General features: G+C 35.2%; 1 pseudogene; it reads right to left on the bottom strand.

Annotated features, from left to right (window-relative positions):
* Positions 1-6,950: 6,950 nt before the first annotated feature.
* On the bottom strand, positions 6,951-7,696 carry LOC101711946 (mitochondrial import inner membrane translocase subunit Tim21 pseudogene; annotated as a pseudogene).
* Positions 7,697-21,415: the final 13,719 nt, after the last annotated feature.

The raw sequence follows: 21,415 nt of genomic DNA on the forward strand, positions 1-21,415 counted from the left end.
AGACATGCCTTGAAGAGGACTTTCTTTTTCTTATTTTCTTGTTTTCGCTTTTTGTTTTTTCTTGATTGTTGTTGTTTTTATATGAGTGTGAACATTGTTTCAAGGGATTTTTGTTGTTCTGATCTGTTCTTGTTTTTATTTTTTCTATCAAACGTTCTTCACCAGTTTCCCAAAGTTCTTCTAATCTTTTGTGTCCTCCAGTCTTGCTTTTAATCTCTTCCTCTTCTTATATTTCTCTGTAAATTTTCTCCCTGAGGGTAAAATCACCATACTGAGGGCTTATTTACTATGTACAATTTTCTGTCGTTTTTTAGATTTGGGTATATAACCACAAATCTATTTCATATGGATAAAGGTGACAAATTAATGATTTACCACAGTTTGTCATTTTTTAGGCTGTGTTTGATGCTATTGTTATTGCTGATTAGATTAACTTAGTCAAGGTTGTTGGACCTTGTTCCCAGAATAGATTAATGAGGATCTCTTGAAGCATGACACAGTCATGAGAACTCACTGGAGAACTTTATTTTCTGGCCTGGACCCATGTACACGCCAACCAAGTCGGAGGACAAAAGGCCCCAACTGAAATGAGGACTGCATATTTAAAGGGAAAAACCACAGAAAAAGTCCCTCCTCCCATTCTCCTGGGTTACAGATTGTTGCAGAAGCTGATTACAGAAGCCAGGATAAGCACAGTTAGTTTCTCCCATTCCCCTGGGTAACAGTTGGTTTGTTGCAGATCACTTGAAACACAGTTCTGTTTATTTTACCTTGCAGTTACATACATCAGTTGGGGTGGGGTTTTCTCCCAGGAGACGGAGTGCAGCTGGAAGTCACATATTTGGAAAATGGAGGAGAATGCTCTCAACATGGTGCTGATATTGCTATGTTGCTAAGTTGGGTCTCACAGGTGACATAATTGTTCTACTCAGTTGCTCTTCCTGCTATACGGACACTGAGATTGCCTAACTGTCATAAACAATACAAGTGGCAAAAAACCAGGAACTGGGCCCAGTAGGGAGAACTTCTCATTCCTAATAAATAAAAAAGGTAGGATCTTGCAACAGGCTCAAAACCCAAAAGCCAGCTAAACCTGGAAGACATCTCTAAGAAGTAGTCATTTCCTAAGGGTTCTAAATACTAGCAATAAAGCGCCTCACCATAAGCTATTTATAAGCATCAACCCAGAATTAAACTAAAAAAATGAGAAGACGTGGAAGCAAGATGCAACTTCATACTTCCAGCTCACCAACGGCAAATCCATAGGACTATGAGGGGAAACAATTTAAAAGCCACTCACCTGGAGTTTCTGAAGTGATAACAGCAGAAGTAACAAAGCAGATGAATGAGGCTTTAGAAAAAAACAAATCAGAAATAATTTGTTAGGTAACTATAGAGATGGCAACCATAATTAAAGGCATGCTAAGTTACTCTAGAGCAGATATAGATTAAAAAATAGAAGCACTTTGGAAAATCAGAACAACCATGAATGCTCAACATAAGAAATATAATTGATGAAACAGATTCAAATAGATATCCAGAAGATTAAAAATTCCATTGAAAATATACACAGTAGAATGAGGCAATGTTAGGAGAGAATATCTGATAGAGAAGACAGGATTGTGGTTAGTGATCATGAAAAAGCTTTCTTAAAAATACCAAGGGACCATGAAAAATCAGTCCAACAGCTGCTAGATGATGCAAAGAAGAGCAGCATAAAATTGATCAGTCAGTGAAAAAGCAAGAGATGGTGCAAATGACATACAAAACATATTCACAGAAGAAATGGCAAAAAACTTCCCAAGCATGGAAAAAGCATTTGACATACAGACACATAGAACTCCAATCAGCCACGATCATAAAAAATTACATGAAAGCGTATAATAGTTAAGATTCCAAAAATGTAGCACAAGCACAGAATATTAAAAGCTGTTAGAGAAAAGAAACATCACCAATAGGGAAAGCCCATCAGAATCACAGCAGACTTCTCACACAAAAACTTGGTGTGAATTATTTCGAGCATTTAAAAATACCCAAACTGCAACCCAGGTTAATGTACCCTACAAAGCTATCTTTAAGACTCGAAGGAGAAATAAGATACTTCCATGACAAAGGACACCTGAAGGAATAAACCAGTTATGATACAAAATGTTGGAAGGACATTCTAGAAAGAGATAACAAGAACTACAATTCCATGAACTCCAGTAGAATGAACCCATCCTACAGGGCAATCAGTTAAATATGGGGGAAAAGAAAACCTACAACAGGAAAATAAAATGACCAAGGATAAGTCAATACACATTAGTTACAACTATCAATGTTAATGGTCTCAATTCACCAATCAAAAGAAACTGATTGGCAGAATGGATCAAGAAGCAAGATCAAACAGTATGCTGAATGCAAGCAACACATTTAATTAAAAAAGAAATTCATAGACTGAAAGTCAAAGGGTGGAAAATAATACTCCATGAGACAGGGAACCAAAAAATACCAAAAGTAGCTATTCTATTTGCACACAAAGTGCATTTCAAGCCAAGACCAATTAAGAAAAAATAAAGAAGGTCACTGCATCTCTGTAAAGGGATCAATCCAAGAGGAAGAGATAACAATCAAATATATATGCACCAAATATTGGTGACCTAACTATATAAAACAAATATTACAGGACAGGAAAAATCAAATAAGCACTAATATAATTGTAATAGGGGACCTCAATACCCCGCTGTCTGAAATAGACAGATGAACTAGACAAAAAAATAAAGAAAATAATATAACTGAACCAAACTTTTGAACAAATGGACTTTGTAGATGTTTACAGAATGTTTCATCTCACAACATCAGAATATACATTCTTCTTGGATGCATACAGCAAGTTTTCCAAAATAGACCACATACTAACTAGTTCATAGAAAATGGTTAGGTAAATGGAAAGAAAATGAAATTATCCCAGGCATATTATCAGACAATAGTGCAATGAAATTGGAAATCAATGGTGAAAGGACAAGAACTTCATAAACGTGGAAATTAAATAACACCCTTCTGAACAACCAATGGGTCAGAGATGAAATTAAAGAAGAAATTAGACAGTTCTACAATTAAATAATAATGCCAATACAATATACCAGAACTTATGGGACACAATGAACACACTCCTATGAGGGACATTTATAGCAGTGTATTCCCATATCAGAAAAACAGAGCAAGCTCAAATAAACAATCTAATGTTGAACTTCTAGAAAAGAAGAGCAAGTCAAACCCAAACCTTGTATGAGGGAGGAAATTATAAAGATCAGAGCAGAAATTAATGCAATGGAGACTAAGAAAATAATACAAAGAATCAATGAATTGAAAATTTGGTTCTTTGAAAGATTACAATTGACAAAACCTTAGGCAAGTTAATCAAAAAAAGAAAAGAAAAGACTCAAATTCATGCAATTAAGAATGAAAAGAGTGAAATCACAACAGATCCTGTGGAAGTACAGAAGATCATCAAGAATCTATATTCTAATAAGATGGAAAACACAGAAGAAATGGATGGAGTCCTAGATATATATCTATTACCAAACCTGAATCAAGATGATACAAAAATTTTAAATGAACCAATATCAATGAAATCAATATGTAATTAAAAATCTAACAACAAAGTAAATCCTAGGCCCTGGTGGATTCACTTTTGAATTCTATAAGAAATTTAGAGAAGATATAATGCCACTGCTCCTCAAACTCTTTAATGAAATTGACAGGGAAGCAATGCCTCAAAATTTATTCCTGGAAGCAAACACTACCCTGATACCAAAACCAGAGGACTCAACCTAAAAGTAAAACTGTAGGCCAATCTCGCTAAAGGATGTAGATGCAAAAATCCTCAATAAGATATTGGCAAGCAGAATACAGCAAATCATCAAGATTATACACTGTGACCAACTAAAATTCATCTTGGGGATTCAGGGATGTTTCAACATATGCAAATCAATAAATGTAATACACCATGTTAACAAAACCAAAAATAATAAAACCATATTATTGTTTCAATAGATGCAGAAAAATCATTTGACAAAGTCCAACATTCATTCATGATAAATACCCTAAAGAAAATTGGGATAGGTGGTCTTTATCTCAGACTGATAAAAGCTATCTATGACAAACCAACAGCCAACATGGAACTATTCCTCTTCTTGGTATCTTACTGAAACAATTAAATGCATCATACCATATCGATATGTGAACATTCATGTTTACAGCGGCACAGTTTGGGGTGGCTAAATCTTGGAAACAGCCCAAATGCCCATCAACCAATGAATGTAAAAAGATGCGGTTTTTTTCTTACACAATGAGGGGTACTATTCTGGCGTAAAGTTTGAGACATTTCTACCTAAAAGGATGCACCTTGAGACTATACTCTTAAGTAAAATAAATTGGACACACGTGTAGATATCACATGGTTCCTCTGGTATTAGAAACCAAAAGTGTTAACAAGGACCAAAATGTATAATAGATACAGGGAAATGGGAACAAAATGTTCAAATGAGAAGGAGAAAAACGGAGGGAAGTGGGAGGAAGGAAAGAAGGAATAAGAAAAAAGAATGGAAGAGAAAAAATGGAAACAAGGCCTTTTGTAGGTTAAAGAAGGGAGAGTTGAAAGGAGGGATAGGGAAATGGAAAAAAAGAAGCAAAATATATCATGAGGAGGTACAAATTCCCTATGATGCATGTTATTATCATGTATATCTAAAATGTACCTGTAAAATAAAAAGTTTAAAAAATGAAATAGTTCATTAATAATTAGTTTTGAAAACCCAGCCTCTAAACCATTCTGTGAAAAACTATGGTAATTTTTTTAAAAGGTGAATTTAGTTTTCATGTAATTGGTTTTTTTTTTGGTACCGGGGATCGAACTCGGGTCCTTGTGCTTGTGAGGCAGGCGACGGAACCGCTGGGCTAAATCCCCAGCCCAGTTTTCATGTAATTGTTAACAGAATAATTTACAATATTTAATAGATAAATTGTATTCTAAGCTTAAGGTATGTCACATTCAATGCTGAGATATCTTTTTATTTATATTTATTTATTTATTTATTTTTGTTTTTACTTTTTTGCCTTTTTATTAGTATGTTTGTAGTACATGCTGATTACACTGTTTGTAGGGAGTTGGTACATGTACCTAACACATCTTAATCTTTTTCCATCCCCTTCCCCTCCCTCCTTCCATTTGTTGATCTCCTCCTCATTTGAGAAAGATCTATCTCCCTACTTCCTATTATCTATTTTTTACTTTGCTCTTTATTTATATTTTGGATTTTTCAGATAAGAGAAACCATGTGATATTTAAGCCCATGTCTGATCTATTTCATTTAACATTATGGTCTCAAGGTGCAATACCTTTTTGTAATTTTAAATGTTGATATATCTTTGGATGTAAAGTTATGTCAATGAGCAGTCAAATAAAATCAAACTAGACTGAGATTCACTAGTAGAGCTAGGTAGATGCAGATAATCTTTGTGTATATTGCAAAAACCAAAATCAGATCACATTTAAAAACTTTAAAAGTTTATTATGCATACAAAATAATAGTTTTGTATAATTGATAAGAAACAATCTACTAGGAAGGCTGAAAAACTGGCTAAGAGACCTAACCCAAATTAAGAGTTCACCCTATCACTGAAAGCATGTTCCCTCAGGGAGAGAACAGTTCTGCTGTGACACTTCAATACTTCCTAAACGTGTGAAATTTTTAGAATTAAAGTAATAAAACATTTAAGACAGCAGTTAAATCAAAACTTTAACTCATTTAAGGAGATAAACTAAGCAAGGAAAAAAAACTTCCTGAAGATCTTTCTATCCTGAATATGATAGGATCTCAAAAACCCATCAGAAACCCCTCCACTGTCAGTTCTAAAGAACAAAGAATAGTGCTGGGGAATCCCCATTCTGAAGCCTTCACAGATAAGGCACCACAGAACACTTTAGTTATGTGATAAGGACTTGTAAGTGAAAGTCACTTTTTAATAGGTCTCCAGCAAATACCTCAAATAAAATAAAGTGTTCATATTTAAAAAATATTTTTTGAAAAGGGCCTCACACACATTTGAACAACTCCCACTTATTTCTGGCATTCTCTTGGCAGTGTCAAGTATCAGCATAAGTTCTGAAGGGGCTGGGGACACCTCCTGGTGGCTCTATGGTCGAGGCACTTGTACCCATCATCTGTCACCAGCCAACCAGGGAACAGTGAGGTCTGATGAGCCTGAAGGACCTGCACAGCCCATATACCTGCTAGAACAGATAGAGCCAGTTCACCAGATGGCAGAGTGTGTTCTCCTCCCACAGTAGACAGTGCCTCCAATCACGGATTGGGAAACAGGAAATAGATTCCTAAGTCATACAATTTCCACAACCTTTCTATGATGTATTTACCATCTAACTGATTATAGTCCTCAAATACTTTCATATGTTATCTTAAGAGATTCCAAATTATATGGGAGATGTTTCTGACATTTCTTTTCCCGGTACTGGGGATCGAACTCAAGACCTTGTGCTTGCAAGGCAGGTAAGGTGCCACTGAGCTAAATCCCTGGCCTTTGACATTTTTCTTAGTTCTATTTTTTTCTGCTGGCTTTATATAATTGTGTAATATTAAAAAACCCCAAAATATTGAAATTTGTTTATTTACATGTTGTAAAACATTCAGTAACAAAAAATTCTCATCATGAATGATATTAGAGCAGAAATACTGCCATAATTGAAAATTCACTAATAAAATATGCTTTATGATCTATTTCATGATTTTTCACAAGAAAGGCTTGTCTAAATGTATCAAATATCCTATTACATTCACCTTTATGAGCACTATACTTCTTACTCTCCTGAACAGATTCTGGAAGAGAGTTGTGAAGCTCATAATGAATCTGTACCATTTCACACCCACCAGGGAACAGTATGCTTGCTTGATTCTTTTAATTATCTTGGAATAGATTATCTTCAATGATAATGGTTCTTCTAGGATAGGATTCCACTTCCACAAATATGTGCTGAAATTCATATTCACCATTCTTTGGATTCTCTTTAACTTTCACATGCACTGTTCCTTGCTTCCCTGGCTCAGACCCTTCAATGTAGAATTTCACACGTGTGTATTTCAGCCCATCTTTTATATATTCGATAAAACTGGCATGATGCCTTCGACCATGTCTTGTCATCTCCCCGTAGCCTTTAACAGGCTCACCAAAGAAACTGATCACCTTGGGATGTGTTCTGCATTTTTCTAAGGCTTTTCCATATATCTTACTAGGACTGGATGAAGAAAAAAGTTCTTTGAAAATCATGTAAAACAAGCCACCTGTAATGCTGATTCCTGTAAGTACCACTGTTAAGTAGGTGAAATCTTTTCCAGCTTCTTTCACTTTCTGAGTTGTTGGGATAGTGGTTTCCCCTCTCTGACCTCTGCACAGATACTTGCTTGCCGCTGTCCTCTGCTTTCTGGGGTCGCTGTCCCTGCGTCCAGATAGTTTTCTGGGGCACTTCAAAGATAGATCCAGGTTGCACCATTTTCTTCTGCTCTCGAAGCCCCCATCTCAAACTGGGCTCAGTCGTAAACCAAGCTTTGTTAAGTGCAAAGTGTGGCAACATCAATCATCTCCCAGAGGATCTGTGCAGCTTTTCTGCATACTGTATAGCTCGTAAAAAAGTACAAATCATTTTCAAAGAAAACTTCCACATAGTGACGATGCTAGCTAGAGTCAGCAAAGATTTACCACCCAGCCAGATACGTACTGAAATTCACACATTTGTATTACAGGAGCTTTAGGTTTATAGTGATAAAAAGTCTCCTGAGAGAATGTTCATCATCCTTTTGTCCTCTTGTTATATGAATTCTGAGATATCTTTTTAAATTACTTCATTTAGCACTGAAAATTCCATAATATTTATAGTATTTTATCTCCCTTTTAAAAGAGAAAAAATTCATAATTAAAAGAATGCATTAACTTATGCAGATTTGTTGAGCTTAGGCTTTGTATCCATTTGATTAGTTTCTAGTATAATTTAAACTGAAATACCCATAAACACATGCACAGCACACAGACATATAAACACACACTCTGTTTCTCTCTCACACACATGCATATTCACAAATATTGCATGCTTCTCTAATCCAGAAAATTGTATTCTCTTAGTTACATATTGAAATGAAAAGTGATAAGCTACTTAACCAAAATGAAATATGTATAATGTTGTGCCCAGATAGCGAGGTCCCCAAAGATCACCAAGGAGCCGATTCCAATGCAAACACACGAGGGTCATTTATTCAAGCTCGAGCAGGGACTCTCATCCGACACCAACGCAGCGGGTCAGGATTGAGAGCCCTGACTCTATAACACCAGGGGTTTTTATAGAGGTTACAGCAAGGCGCGGGGTTTTCAAAAAGGCGCGGGGTTTCAAATCACACGCAAATCACACAATTGGCTAGCATTTAGCAAGTTTTGAAAGTTTAAACCTGATTAGCTGTGCCTTGTGCGCTGAACTGCAAACGGCTGCTCAAGTCATCGAAAAGAACATCTGGGATACTGGGGTATTGGGGTAACTACTGATTAGCTGTTGCAGGCCATAGAGAAGAGCATCTGGGACATTGAAGCAGCTACAGATTAGCTGTTGCTAGGCTAGTTGCTAGGGGACTGCTGAACATTATCACAGGCAGGTGGCCAAAGTACATCTTGTGGTTTTTCTTGGAACTAGAATTTATGTCCAGGCCACCTTACTCTAAGATGCGGCCAAATTTTAAAATGGAGTCACTCAGGCCTCACAATAACTATTTTTCCTGGGAACAGAGCCAGTATATGATCTAAAAATAATGTTAATAGATCCTAACTTGAATATTTAATGGCAGTACAAGCCTTTGGAAATATAGAAATAGTGTTTTTTTCTTATTAAAAACCATTCTTAAAGGAGATAATTTCAAGAATATAAAAAAATACATTTGCACAAGGAATGTATTATCCCTGTATCTGAGATGTAATTTTAGACAAATTATGTCTTTACTCAAAGAATCTTAGCAGTATTTGTATTGTGGCACTTAAACTAATCTTTGCTCTAACTTTCTAAGTAAACTCAATCTTCTCAGAAATACCCTCTTACTTACTATGCTTTGTAAACTTCCTAGCTGTTATAAATTGCTCTAAGTGACTTCTGAATACAAAATACAAACAAAATTTAGCCTCAGGAAAAATTCTCTCCATATAACATTTCAAAGTTTCTTCCACATACACAATAGCTTTTTTTCAGAAATCATTTTTCATGTTAAAGACCTCATATCAGAGGCCAATTTCCTTTGACTGCCTAGAAATGGGGACAGCAAGAGCCAAAGAAAAAAGGGAATAGAGACTTGCATAACTTTAAAGTATATGGAGGGCAGAGAAGTCAGTGCTTCAGAGTGGGCAAGACCAAGACTCTCCAAGCTAGCCACTATTTATTGGGTACACAGAATAATTGGAGGGAGTAACAGATGACTTGGAAGGGGCAGTGATCTCAGGTCTGATCCTGTGCTGATACAAATCTCATGTTGATAAAGGCAGGAAGGAAAGCATTCCCACCTCAGTAGGAGGGATGAGCTGGCCTAATAAGGAACTCATCCCTCTCCAGGTAAAAACTTTTCCTTTTGTATTACTAATTGGTTCTCATGGAACCAGGATGACTTCCACTGATATAATCTTGCTGTTGAGCACCACAGCTTCACAGACCATTGAGGCCTCAGCTGTGACCAGAGACAAAACAGAATTATGTTTCTGCATGTGATAGCTGGCTCTCAGGCAAAGCAACATTGGATCTTAGAGAGCTATAGTCATATTTTAATTATGAAATGATTTTTCCCAAAATTTATGTAGGAATGCTCCTGACAATCTCATGCATTAATCTTCAAAGTCTAGATCTCCTCACTCATGTCTGATTGTAATTTGACCATGGATTTAGGAGAGAAGGGCAGTACTGGTTTTTCAAGTGAGACCAGTGTCTATTAGTCTGACTTATAATAACAGTAGGATACTGACTTATAATAAGCAGGTTTTTTTATTTTAATGCACTTTTTATTGCATTATCACATTAATCACATTTAGAAAGTCTTTTATTTGTACTCTTAAATTCACTCACTTTCCATATAATTTACTCCTTTCCAAAGTTAATAATAATTAGATCTGAAATACTTGTATAGCTCTTGCACATTATTTGAAATGAGTATAAAATACATGGACTAAAATTAATAAAATAATATGTTAGTAAATTTCCTTCACTGGAACAAAATACCTGAAACCTCCACTCAAAGGAGGAAAGGTTTATATTCTCTCATGGTTTTACAGAATTGAGTCCATGGATGGCTGGCTTCAAGGAAGAAACTGCATGGTGGAGGGGTATGGTTAAACACAGGTATTTACCCCATGGCAGTAAAGAAGGAAAATAATGGAGGAATGAGACAAGAATATATCCTCCCAATTCAAGAAGAAAGTGACTCAGCTCTCTAACTAGATTCTTCCTTCTAACAGTAAATGAACTGATCAATAGATTAATCCACTGATGAGGATAGCACCCCCATCATCCAACTACCTTTTAAAAGCCCCACCTCTGAATATAAGAAATATTTGATGTGGTGGGGAATTCTAGATCTAAACCATAACATTTCACCCCTGGTTCCCAAAAGACCAGTGTTCATTTTATTATGTAAAATGTATTCAGCCTGTCTCTAAGAGTCACCAAATACTTAACCATTGCATCATCACTCAAAACTCCAATCCAAAGTGTCTTATGAGGCTCAAGGAAAACCTTTAACTATGAACCCTTGTAAAACTAACAAAGAAAGTTAAATCCTTGCGACATAGGATGGCACAGAGTAAGCATTCCCATTGCAAAAAAGATAGAAAGGTAGGGTAGAAAGGAATTGGACTAAAACAAGACTAAAATCCAACATGGTAAAATTAAGTCCTACAGTTCCATGTCCAGCACCTGAACCAAGTTATAGTGAATTCCAAAGATGTGAATTCCAGAGGTTTTGCCAGCCCTATTCTAATGGCTTTGCTGGCCTTGGTTGTAGCCCACATAACTTCTATCTCAGACAGGCCTTGCTCATCGCCTGTGATTTTTAAACAGTATGACCCCAGTGGCCCCAATTCTTGGTATCTTTAAAATTCTGAGGTATCTATTCCACCTTTGGCTTCACTGTCACAGCTTTGTGCATACCCACCCCCCAGGTGCACCTTGCTTGGCCTCCCAAGACTTTCTCCAATATCCAGCTAGAAACTTCCATGACTTCCAAACTCTTACATTCTGTACTCCTTAAAAAAAAAAAAAGAAGCAGCATCACATGGATCATGCGAAGGTCTACCCCCTTTGGAACACGATTGCAGTGATGTTTGAGTGCCTGAATGGTTGAACTTGGAGCAACACTTTCCTACGTTGTCCTACATGAGCAGGGTTCCCTGGAGCTCTTTTTCTAAAGCAGAGTTTTTTAAAGGAAGTTATTCTTTTACACCCTTAATATTGTAATCAGTGAGGTCTAGCCATTTTCTGAGATGCCTTCAAGACATCTGTCCAATTGCCTGATGTGAAGTATTTGGCATTTCTAAAATGTAAATGTTTTAACAAACGTGTTCTCCTTGGGCTCAATATTACAAGTGCTACCTTCAGGACAAGCTTCAAAATTTTCACAGCTCTTGGCTCTGCTTTTGCTCCTAATTCTCACTGTAGACCTGGTTAAAAGCAGACAGAAATATCCATGGGACAGTCTGAATGTTGGGCTGCTTTGAAATTTCCTCCACTAGATAAATGTGTCCACCACCTTCAAATTTAACTTCAACAAAGTCTTAGGAGATTGTGCAAAGTGTAAAGCAATTCTTTACAGGAATGTAACACACATGGCTTCTATTCCACTTTTTTAATACAGTCCTTGTTCTCAGCTGAAACACCAATCATAATCTCCCATTGTAGTAATGTGGTGATTAAGCATACATGTAGGCAGGCAGGGAGAATCTAAGAGAGAGAGAGTTGAGTAAAAAAAGCACAAAAACAAAAGACAAAATGTTAGAATAAAAAGTGGAAAGATAAGAAACTTTCTTCCCAGGAAAACAAAAGTTCTTATGAATACAGTAAATTAGTTGACTGTGCATTCTTCTAATCCAGACCAGACCTTGAAAAACATTAGACGTACAGAATAACTGGTTTCCTTTGAACTTGCTTTTCTTGAAAAGTCTTTTTTCCCCACACTCAGTCACATAGGTGCAGGACAAAAACCATAATTTGTACTTTTGTTCAAAATTTCCCTCCTGTATATCCAAATTTGAGAGCTATTCTTCATACTATTATTTCCAATAAAATCTCTCCCAACTTCCTTCTTTTGGCTTGTGATTTCATTCTTCAACTTTGTGAGACTACAAGCTTGTTTTTCACAAAATTAACCATTTCATCATCAAGCTCTGTTTGCCACACTCTGGATCTGTCTTACCCACATCTCAAAACCCTTTCAAATTCCTCCCACAGACCATTCCTAAATGGTTTTGAACTACCTGATCTAGTTTTTCCATAGCAGTAAACCATCTCCTGGTCAAATTTTCTATAGTAGTCACTTTCCCATACTTGCGATAAAATAAAAATGAAATTTGAGTTGTTTCTTCAAGTTTTATGACAGCAATGCATTAATACTAATTTCAAAATATATGAAAAGTCTAAATAAAATACCCATCTTTACATAAAGGTGATACTTTATGCAAAAATATAGTACTTTAAAATTTTATTAATAAAATAAAGAACTCTGGTATGATAGAACTTTAATAATAATCATTTAAAATTTTTTAAGAAGTATGATTAGATACATAAAACATGCCTATTTGAAATGTGATATTAAATTACATTGTTAATAAATTCATAGAACTGGGTAATTATGAATAAAATCAATTTTTAAAACATTATAATGAACCCAAAATAATCATTTGTGCCTGCAGATAATCATTTCCTAGTTCTCCTTTCTAATATATTTTTTTGGTACCAGGGATCAAACTTGGGACCTTGCACTTGTGGAGTTAGGCAAAAGAACCACTGAGCTAAATCTCCACCCTCTACTAGCCCTCCTTTCTATGTCTACCGGAATCTACTATTTCTCTTTAAAGGTTTGTCTTTTTGAGCCATTTAATATAAATTTAATAATAAAATATGGATTATTTGTGATTAAATTTTCATTACCGTATGCTCTTGATTCATTTGTATAGTAGCATACTTCATTTTTTTATATGTAGATATGCTTCATTTTTTATTTATTCACCAATTGAACAAATTCTAGATTGTTTCCACTTGTTTGGCTATATTAACTACCTGTGCATGTAAATCTTGATAGTCAATTTAACTACCAATAGAAGTGATCAGATTTTGAGGGTATTGATCTTATCAATGGGTTAATTTTCCAATTCATAGCTGAACAGGCTACTAGGAGATAGGGCCTAGTTGGAGGATGTTATGGCTTGTACCTGGATTTCTCCCTATTGCCTCATGCAGTCATATTGAGAACTTTCAAAGGTGGATTGAAAGTATGTTGGGATTAAGGGTGCCCCACCTTGTGTATGGGTGGCACCAATGATAAGGCATGTAGGTTGGATTTGATAAAAGGGAGAGGAAGGGTTGCTTCTCTTGCTTGCTGCCTTCTGCCTGCCCTGACACACAATGGACCATTTCTCCAAATTCTTTTGCCATACCACCCTGCCTTGGAACCAGGTGACTATGGACTAAAACTTCTACAAACTGTGAGGTGAAATAAATCTTTCCTTCTTTAACTTGTAGTATTTGATATTTGGTCTCAGCAATGAGTATATCATGACAGGTTTAGCCTGGAAGACTAATTCTGGTCCCTAGCCTCTTTCTTTCAGATTCTATGCAACCTACTATACTTCCCAGCTGCCATGAGTTGAGCACATTTCCTCTACTGCCTTCTTCTTTCATGTTGTCTCTGCCTTGGAGGTAGCCAACTATGGCGTGAAACCTCTGAAATCGTGAGCCAAAATAAATCTCTCCTCCCTTAAATTGTGAGTGTCAGGTGTTTTGTCCCAGCCACAGAAATCTTCCTCAGATAATATATTGAGTAACATACCACTCAAAATACTATTTTAGTAAGAAAATTTATGAAAAACACTTGGCAGTAATCTTGTACTTAGTGAATTTTCAGTGGATACTACATCCATTTCTTTTACTAATTTTTCCTGTTCTCAAATGTAGTTACTCCACCATTTGAGATTTTCTTCATTTCTCAGAAACCCAAATCTTCTCACTTTTCTGTAATTAATTTTAGCCTAGATCGGAATAAATTGGACATTGAACAATTTATTGTTATTCTAAATCTTCAACTATATTTAAAATACAATTTTGCACAAACTCCAATCATAAATGAAATGCAGATGAACTGTTGTCTGAGTTTAAAGAAAAAATACATGATGCAGATATATATATACATACATATATATATATTTGCACATGGTAAAAATAATAAATATGGTATACAAATATATGCTCTAAAATTGATATTTTACTGTAGAAAAATTACTGTTTTGGAAGAGAGATAATTTGCTGTACAAGCTCTTTTTCTCAAACAATACTCTAATTATTAGGATCATAGATAGAAACATATATCTCAGATTCATAACCTTGAAAGTAGAAATATTAATATAGAGTTATTCTGCTTAATCAAATTAATCTATTTCCTTTTGTTTTTTTAATGCTTACACTCTTTAGTTTCAGTATATAATAGACATTCTAACCCATATAAAGCATTATCAAGTTTTAATTTTCAATGCTTTTCTAAACACATGTACTATCCTGTTTGGTTGATATATTTCCACACATTCCAATATAATAAAGAAATTTTAATTAATCTTCAATTATGATTTTTGGGAAATAACTCCTTCAAATGTCAAGTTAAAGTGTAATGGTAGAAACAGTGCATGAATAAATTGAGTGGCACTCAGAGAGGCGGTTAATCAAGGTTTATTACACTAGCAGGCTCAGAGGAATTTGCCACTCCAAATTCTAAGCCCTAATCTGGGTCTATGTAATTCCTTTTACACAAAAGCACAACAAAGACCATTACTTAAGGAGTGTCAGTTTGTAATTTATCACATCTAGGTGTCCTTGGTCTGCTGAAGAAAAAGAAATGGACTATCGTAAAACCATTATTTATAGGAACAGAGTTGTCAGGGCACAAAAACAGCAGCCACAGTGAGAGGAAAGATTAGAGGGGAAGGTGACAGAGAGTATTAGATGTAGCCTTTAGAGTTTTATCTAACAGTTAAAGCTTAGGTTTGTTGTTTTTTTAAGTTTTGTCTTCCTCATCAAAATGTCTAGTCATCCTTGGATAATTCTTTCTGCTCCATGGAAAGTTACCCTCTTTTAAAGAAGCTGATAATGCAAGTGCTTTAGTTGGAAAATTATTACAAGAAAAATTGGAATTCCAGGTTTCTACTTTCCAATGGGAGACTAATTAGATGAATGACTCAGGAAAACCAAGAATTGTGTCTGAGTCAAGTTTCCTGATTCATGAAATAAAAATTCTACCATCATATTAATAAACATCCACTTCCAAAACTAGATTTTTAGATTACTAAATATTGTCCAAGAATATGTTCCAACAGAGTCTCTTAAGCTTTACCAGTATGAATGTAAATTGCTAAACCTGTTTAGGATATCAACTCAACATTACCCGTTAAAGTTAAAGAAACATGAACATTATGACTCAGCAACCCATGGCAAAGATCACTTATAAATATGAGTCAGAAAGTTTGTATAATAATGGTCATAGCAACAATATGTTGCACACCACAACTAGAAATAACCTAATTTTCCATAGGAAAAATAATAAGTAAACAATTTGCATAATGGACAGAACACATTACATATCAAATACACTACATAAAAACTACATAATTTTTTAAAATGTCACTTATAGACTAGTCATATGTCTATGTGGATAGAAATGTTAATAACTATTGTTTAAAATTCACACATATTATTTAGGATACTATTATTTAGGATACACATAGGTGTGATAATACATACCAAAGAATAATTAACACAAAATTGCAAAAAGTGTTTAATTCTGTGGTAGAGGGAAAAGGACATGATTTTTGAAGAGTTATCAGGGAATTTTTAGCTTCTGTTTTTTCAACAGGATGTCAGGTATAGAGGACATTGTTATAAAGAATCCACTTGTCAAAAACAGGCTTTTGGAAAGTTTATTCCAGTTAATAGGGACTAAAATCAGGACATTCTAGCAGCTAGTTGGGAAAGATTTCATCTATGGATGTAGGGACTAACACCAGGAGAGAGAGAGATATATTAACAACTAACTGAGAAAGGAATTAGGCTTATATAGGTTTTGAAGGGGCCAAGGAATTTGGGATGAAATGTTTAAGACGTTAATGCCCAAGGATGGTCTGCTCAGGTGTGTAGATGGTTACTGGACTTCTTGGCACCAGGAGGGTTGTATACTTCATTTTGAGTCCATGTGTCATATTTACTGAAAAGCTGCTGTTGTTTTCTAAAAGCAGCAAACAGCTGTCCTTTTGATTTAGGCCAGGCCTGACAGACATGATTTCTATAATTTTTAAAATTATACCTAAATGTTGCATATACAACTTTTGTAATTATGTATGTATAATTATGTATGCAATTATGTATGCATAACTTTTGAAGTTTTAAAGTTAGTACGTCAAAGTGGCCAAATTATTTTTGTCATTTCTGTTGAGCACAGAAGTCTTCTGAAAACCCATGATTTATACTTGCAGAATCACCACCATCCCTGTAAATAATAAGGGTGGTACAGTGTCTTCTCCAACTGTCATTCTGTTCAGGTGCAGAAAGTTCCTCACACCCTTCCCACAGCCTTATTTTCTCCTTCAGCCTTGGCAGTGACCAGCATGACATTAAATTTTGCCATTGCTTTAAGTCTTTCTAAATCCACATTCATAATAATTAATCATCCTTGCTTGTTTAACTAAAGTGCTTATCTGCCAGTGACTGCAATGGCAGCCAAGGTAATTGAAATTCTCACATAAGCATTTAAACTGAAAGAATGCCATCTGGCCTGGTATGTTGGAATTCAACTCTCTTTTTAAATTCTGCTATTTTGGAAGGTCACTGATACTCTTGTTTTTTATTTCTCAATTTATATTCTTTGTTATATTGGTTCTTACCCTGAAACAGCTATTATTACTTAGTAGATAATTTTTAAAAAGTGAACTCATGCATGAGAAGAGCCTGGCAATCAACACAAGGAAAATTCTCCAGTGGGAGTGGCACCAAAATGCCAGTGTGTTCCATCAGCTTTCTCCTGGTGAGAGTGTCATGGGTAATTAGCTACACTTATTCAGAATTCTCTCTGTACAGATCACCATACGAAGTATTCAACAGAAACATGAAAGCTAGCAATTAATTATGAGTTCCACAACAACTCTGCAGACAAGAAACTGTCTCTGAGATAACTATGTCTTCACATTTCATAAGAATTAATGTCCTTAAGATTGAACACATCTTGCTCTAACACATACAGAGGACATGACCATTAGCAACACTGTCATTAGTGATGTGGTCTAAAAATTAAGAAGTGTACAAGAAACAATTATGGACAGGTACAACAAGTGAGTTGACTCATATTAATAAAAAACTTAATCAAGATAGTAAATGTATTTTACTTTTCAGGAAGGAAAATTTTTGAAGCTTTCTGTGATGAGACAACCATAAATACTATGAAGTATTCAGAGCAGTGTGACTAGAAAGGTTTAATTTAGCAGAGTCAGAGCAATATATTGTCCTCCAGCCTAGCAAAAAAGATTGACTGGGGGATGTGTCAGAACCAGGGAATAGATATCAGAGAGAAGTCATTGAAAAGTTTGCTTCTAGGAAAAACCATAAAAGAAGGAAGATTTATAAATTGATATGCCCTTAATTTCTATTTACTCAAATGTGTAAAGTTTAGTTTTAATTATAAATTTGCCCTCTTTGAGAAAGATGACTAAACATTAATAAACATGAAATAATTCTACCTTTTCTGCCCCTAGTTAATATTTATGGTGTGAAAGACAGAGCTGTTCCTGAGCTTGCAAATATGTGTAGTTTCTGCAAACTGGTGCTTAAACAAGTTAGCACTCTGTCTTCCTGGAGACTTAGAAGGAGGGCTTCTATTTTCCTCAACAATTACATTTCAAAGGGATAGATGCTAGGAACTTTCAAAATATTTCCCTGTGTTCTAAAACTGGCAAGTCTTTTAACTTAAGTTTAAAAGTGGCAGTGGAGGGGGATGTAGTTTGGTAGTAAAGAATTTGTTTAGCATGCTGTAGGCCCCTGGGTTTCATAACCAGTACTGAAAAATGTTTTTTTTTAATGTAGCTTGGTGGTAGAGCATTTGTTTAGCATTCTCTAGGACCCTGAATTTGATAACCTGCACTAATTGTTACAGGAAATAATACCAGAGATGAAATATGAAATACATCTCACAATCTGTTAACTATATGGTATGCTGAGTTCTTGTTCTCTAGAAACCAAAGAATGAGTCCTAGGAACAATGAAGGTTAAGAGTAGGAAGATATTTCTTGATAAGAAATAGGTAGAAATATTACAGGCAGTCAGATAGGACTCCTGAGGGGCAGGAGGGAACCTGAGTGGATAGCCAGGGACCCCATTTTACAGAGGAGTTTTATAGGGTGAAACCCAGATAGGTGCAATGTGGGCCACAGCTATGTACATCCAATAAGGTTACAAGTATAGTCACTTAGGTAATGGTAGGCGCAATTGGGAAACAAGTCACATAACAAGTGTGGATGGAAAGAACAAAGATTCTCCTAGGAAGTGGTGAGCCCAAAGGTCTCTGCTCAACCACTGGAAAGATTGATGTCTACCTAGACTTCATTAGGCCCAGTGTTTGTTCTTTGAGGAACTGGTCTGGTCTGGTCATCTTGTCTTTATCTTGAGGCCTGGCTTTTCAGCTGATGTGTCTCTGATACAGCTGTGGTGTGTTTCACCTGTTTCTTGACCCTCTTGAGGACCTAGTCCTATCTGACTGCCTGTAATATTTCTACCTAGCTCATTTATCTATAATATAATTTTACAGGGATAGAGAATGGATTTGAATTTAAAAAGCAAGTGTTTGTTTTTCAATGAATGAAATTCTAAGATTAATCAATCTGAAATGGACAGCAGGCAGTTGTCTTGATTCCAACATGTCTATGTCTATATATTTTACTTGTTTTTAAACAGCCATAGCTACAGTCTTTTAAAATAGTTTTATTGTACATAAAGTTTGAGTTGGCATTACTTTCTTCTAGCACTACATATGAATTATTAAAAAACGTATCCTACCTGGGTTTCATGGCATTTTCTAAATATTATACTATTGTCTTTCATTCGTTTTGAAAAATTCTCTTCAAATAAACCCATTTCAAAATTCTTTGTTTTGTCTGCTTTTGAATCTCTTATATGTAAGGTTTCTGTTTGGTTCTTTTGTAAGCCTGTTGAACAAACTTTGGTAGGTCTTTATTCTTTCAAATATTTTTTGTTATCTTTTATGTTTTACAATATCCCTTCATTTTTCTATGCTTTATTTATTGACTTCATTAGTTGTAATTACAGTGGTGTCTCAGTTCACAAATACTTTTGTTTGCAAACAATTTGGTCCACAAATAGAAGTGTTTGACAAAATTTTGTTTTTGTTTGTAAACTCTGCATGGGCGGTGCAGACATGACTGCAGCCATCTTTCCCACATAAATACAAATGTGGCCATCTTTTCTAGAATTGTTCAATGAATTAAGTTTTGAACTGAGGTACCCACTGTATGTGGACACAATTCTGCATGTTTTTCTATTGATTCTTACTGTTTTCTCATTATCATTTATATCTATATAATATGAAACATTATTTCATAGTGGTGGTACATGTTGGTGAATGCCTGGAAACCCAGCACTCTGGGTATCCTAAATTTGAGGACATTGTGGGTGACTTAGCAACTTAGCAAGATCCTGTCTCAAAAACAACAACAGCCCCAGTCTTATTATTTTTCATATATATATATGTATATATACACACACATATATATAAAAGATTCATTGAATTTGGATATTTTGTAACTTTGTCTTTGGGCAGACATTGAGAACTGCATTTAAATGAGCTTCTTTCAAAAGATTTTGCTTTGCTCTGACAGACACCTAATGATATATAAACAGAAACAATATTAAATTTTTGATTTTGATATTTTTACATTAGTAGCTAAATTTCAGATTCACAACTTTGAGAGTTTGGGCTTATGACTAAGAATTCTCAAGAGAGAGCTTTTTGTGTTTTTTTTTTTCTGTTCCAGTTTTAACCATATCAATTAAATAATATAATTTTACAATTACTCTCTGAAAGTCAGGGGTTTTTTTCTACCACACACACTGAATTTATTGCTTATTTTGGTTTCCAGAGTTATCAGGGGTCTAAAATCTAAAACTCTCACCAACTTGTTTGAATCCTAGGCTTTCTTGTTAAAACTCCTGCCAGAACAAATTTTCAGATACTCTGACAATATACGTTGTACATTAACTGTTTCCTATGAAGTCTGACTTTCCAATTTGCCTGGGAAGCAGTTTCCTTTTGATGTCTTTATCACCTGCAAGCATTTACAAATGAAGCTAAAACTGTAACCAGCATTTTCTATGTTTATGTAATTTGATCCATTTCTTGCTCCAAGTATCTATGAATACATAGCAAGATGAATCTATGTATTTAAGATTTTCCATTGTATTTTTATACTTGAGAATTTAATATTTCTCCTTTGCTGACTAATCTTTGTGTGGTTTTAATATCAAAGAAAAAAGACTTAAAATGTCGGGCTGGGGTTTTAACTCAGTGGTTTCGCCGCCTGCTGTGCAAGCGCAAGGACCCAAGTTCGATCCCCGGTACCAAAAAAAAGTCTTTATTTTTCTGCTTTGCTGTAGAACAGTTTCTAGCACATAGATATTACCATTCCTTTGAAATTTAAGATTCTAACTATACAGATTTAGGGCCGGGGATTTAGCTCAGTGGTTCCAGCGCCTGCCTCGCAAGCGCAAGGTCCCGAGTTCAATCTCTGGTACCAAAAAAAAAACAAAACGACATACACTATACAGATTTAACTAGCATTGTTTAATGTGGTAAATCCTGGAAGGTTGTGTGTAACTTTATCATCTTTTATTTTCTCCTTTTCAAATGTGAAATAATACATGAAGTGAGAATATTCCATGTCATTATTACTTGAGTATTTAGTATGGACTTTGAAATTGAGTTTTTTTCATTTACTTACAAATGTTATGTGGTTATTTGGTTGCTATCATTTAAAAATAATTCTTGCTCTTAGAATATTTTTAAAAAGGCATTTTTATAGTTTCTTTTTC

This window comes from Heterocephalus glaber, unplaced genomic scaffold (genome assembly GCF_053883595.1).
Source record: "Heterocephalus glaber isolate CG9 unplaced genomic scaffold, H.glaber_assembly_v1.0 deba00001606, whole genome shotgun sequence".
Taxonomy (NCBI): Eukaryota; Metazoa; Chordata; class Mammalia; order Rodentia; family Bathyergidae; genus Heterocephalus; species Heterocephalus glaber.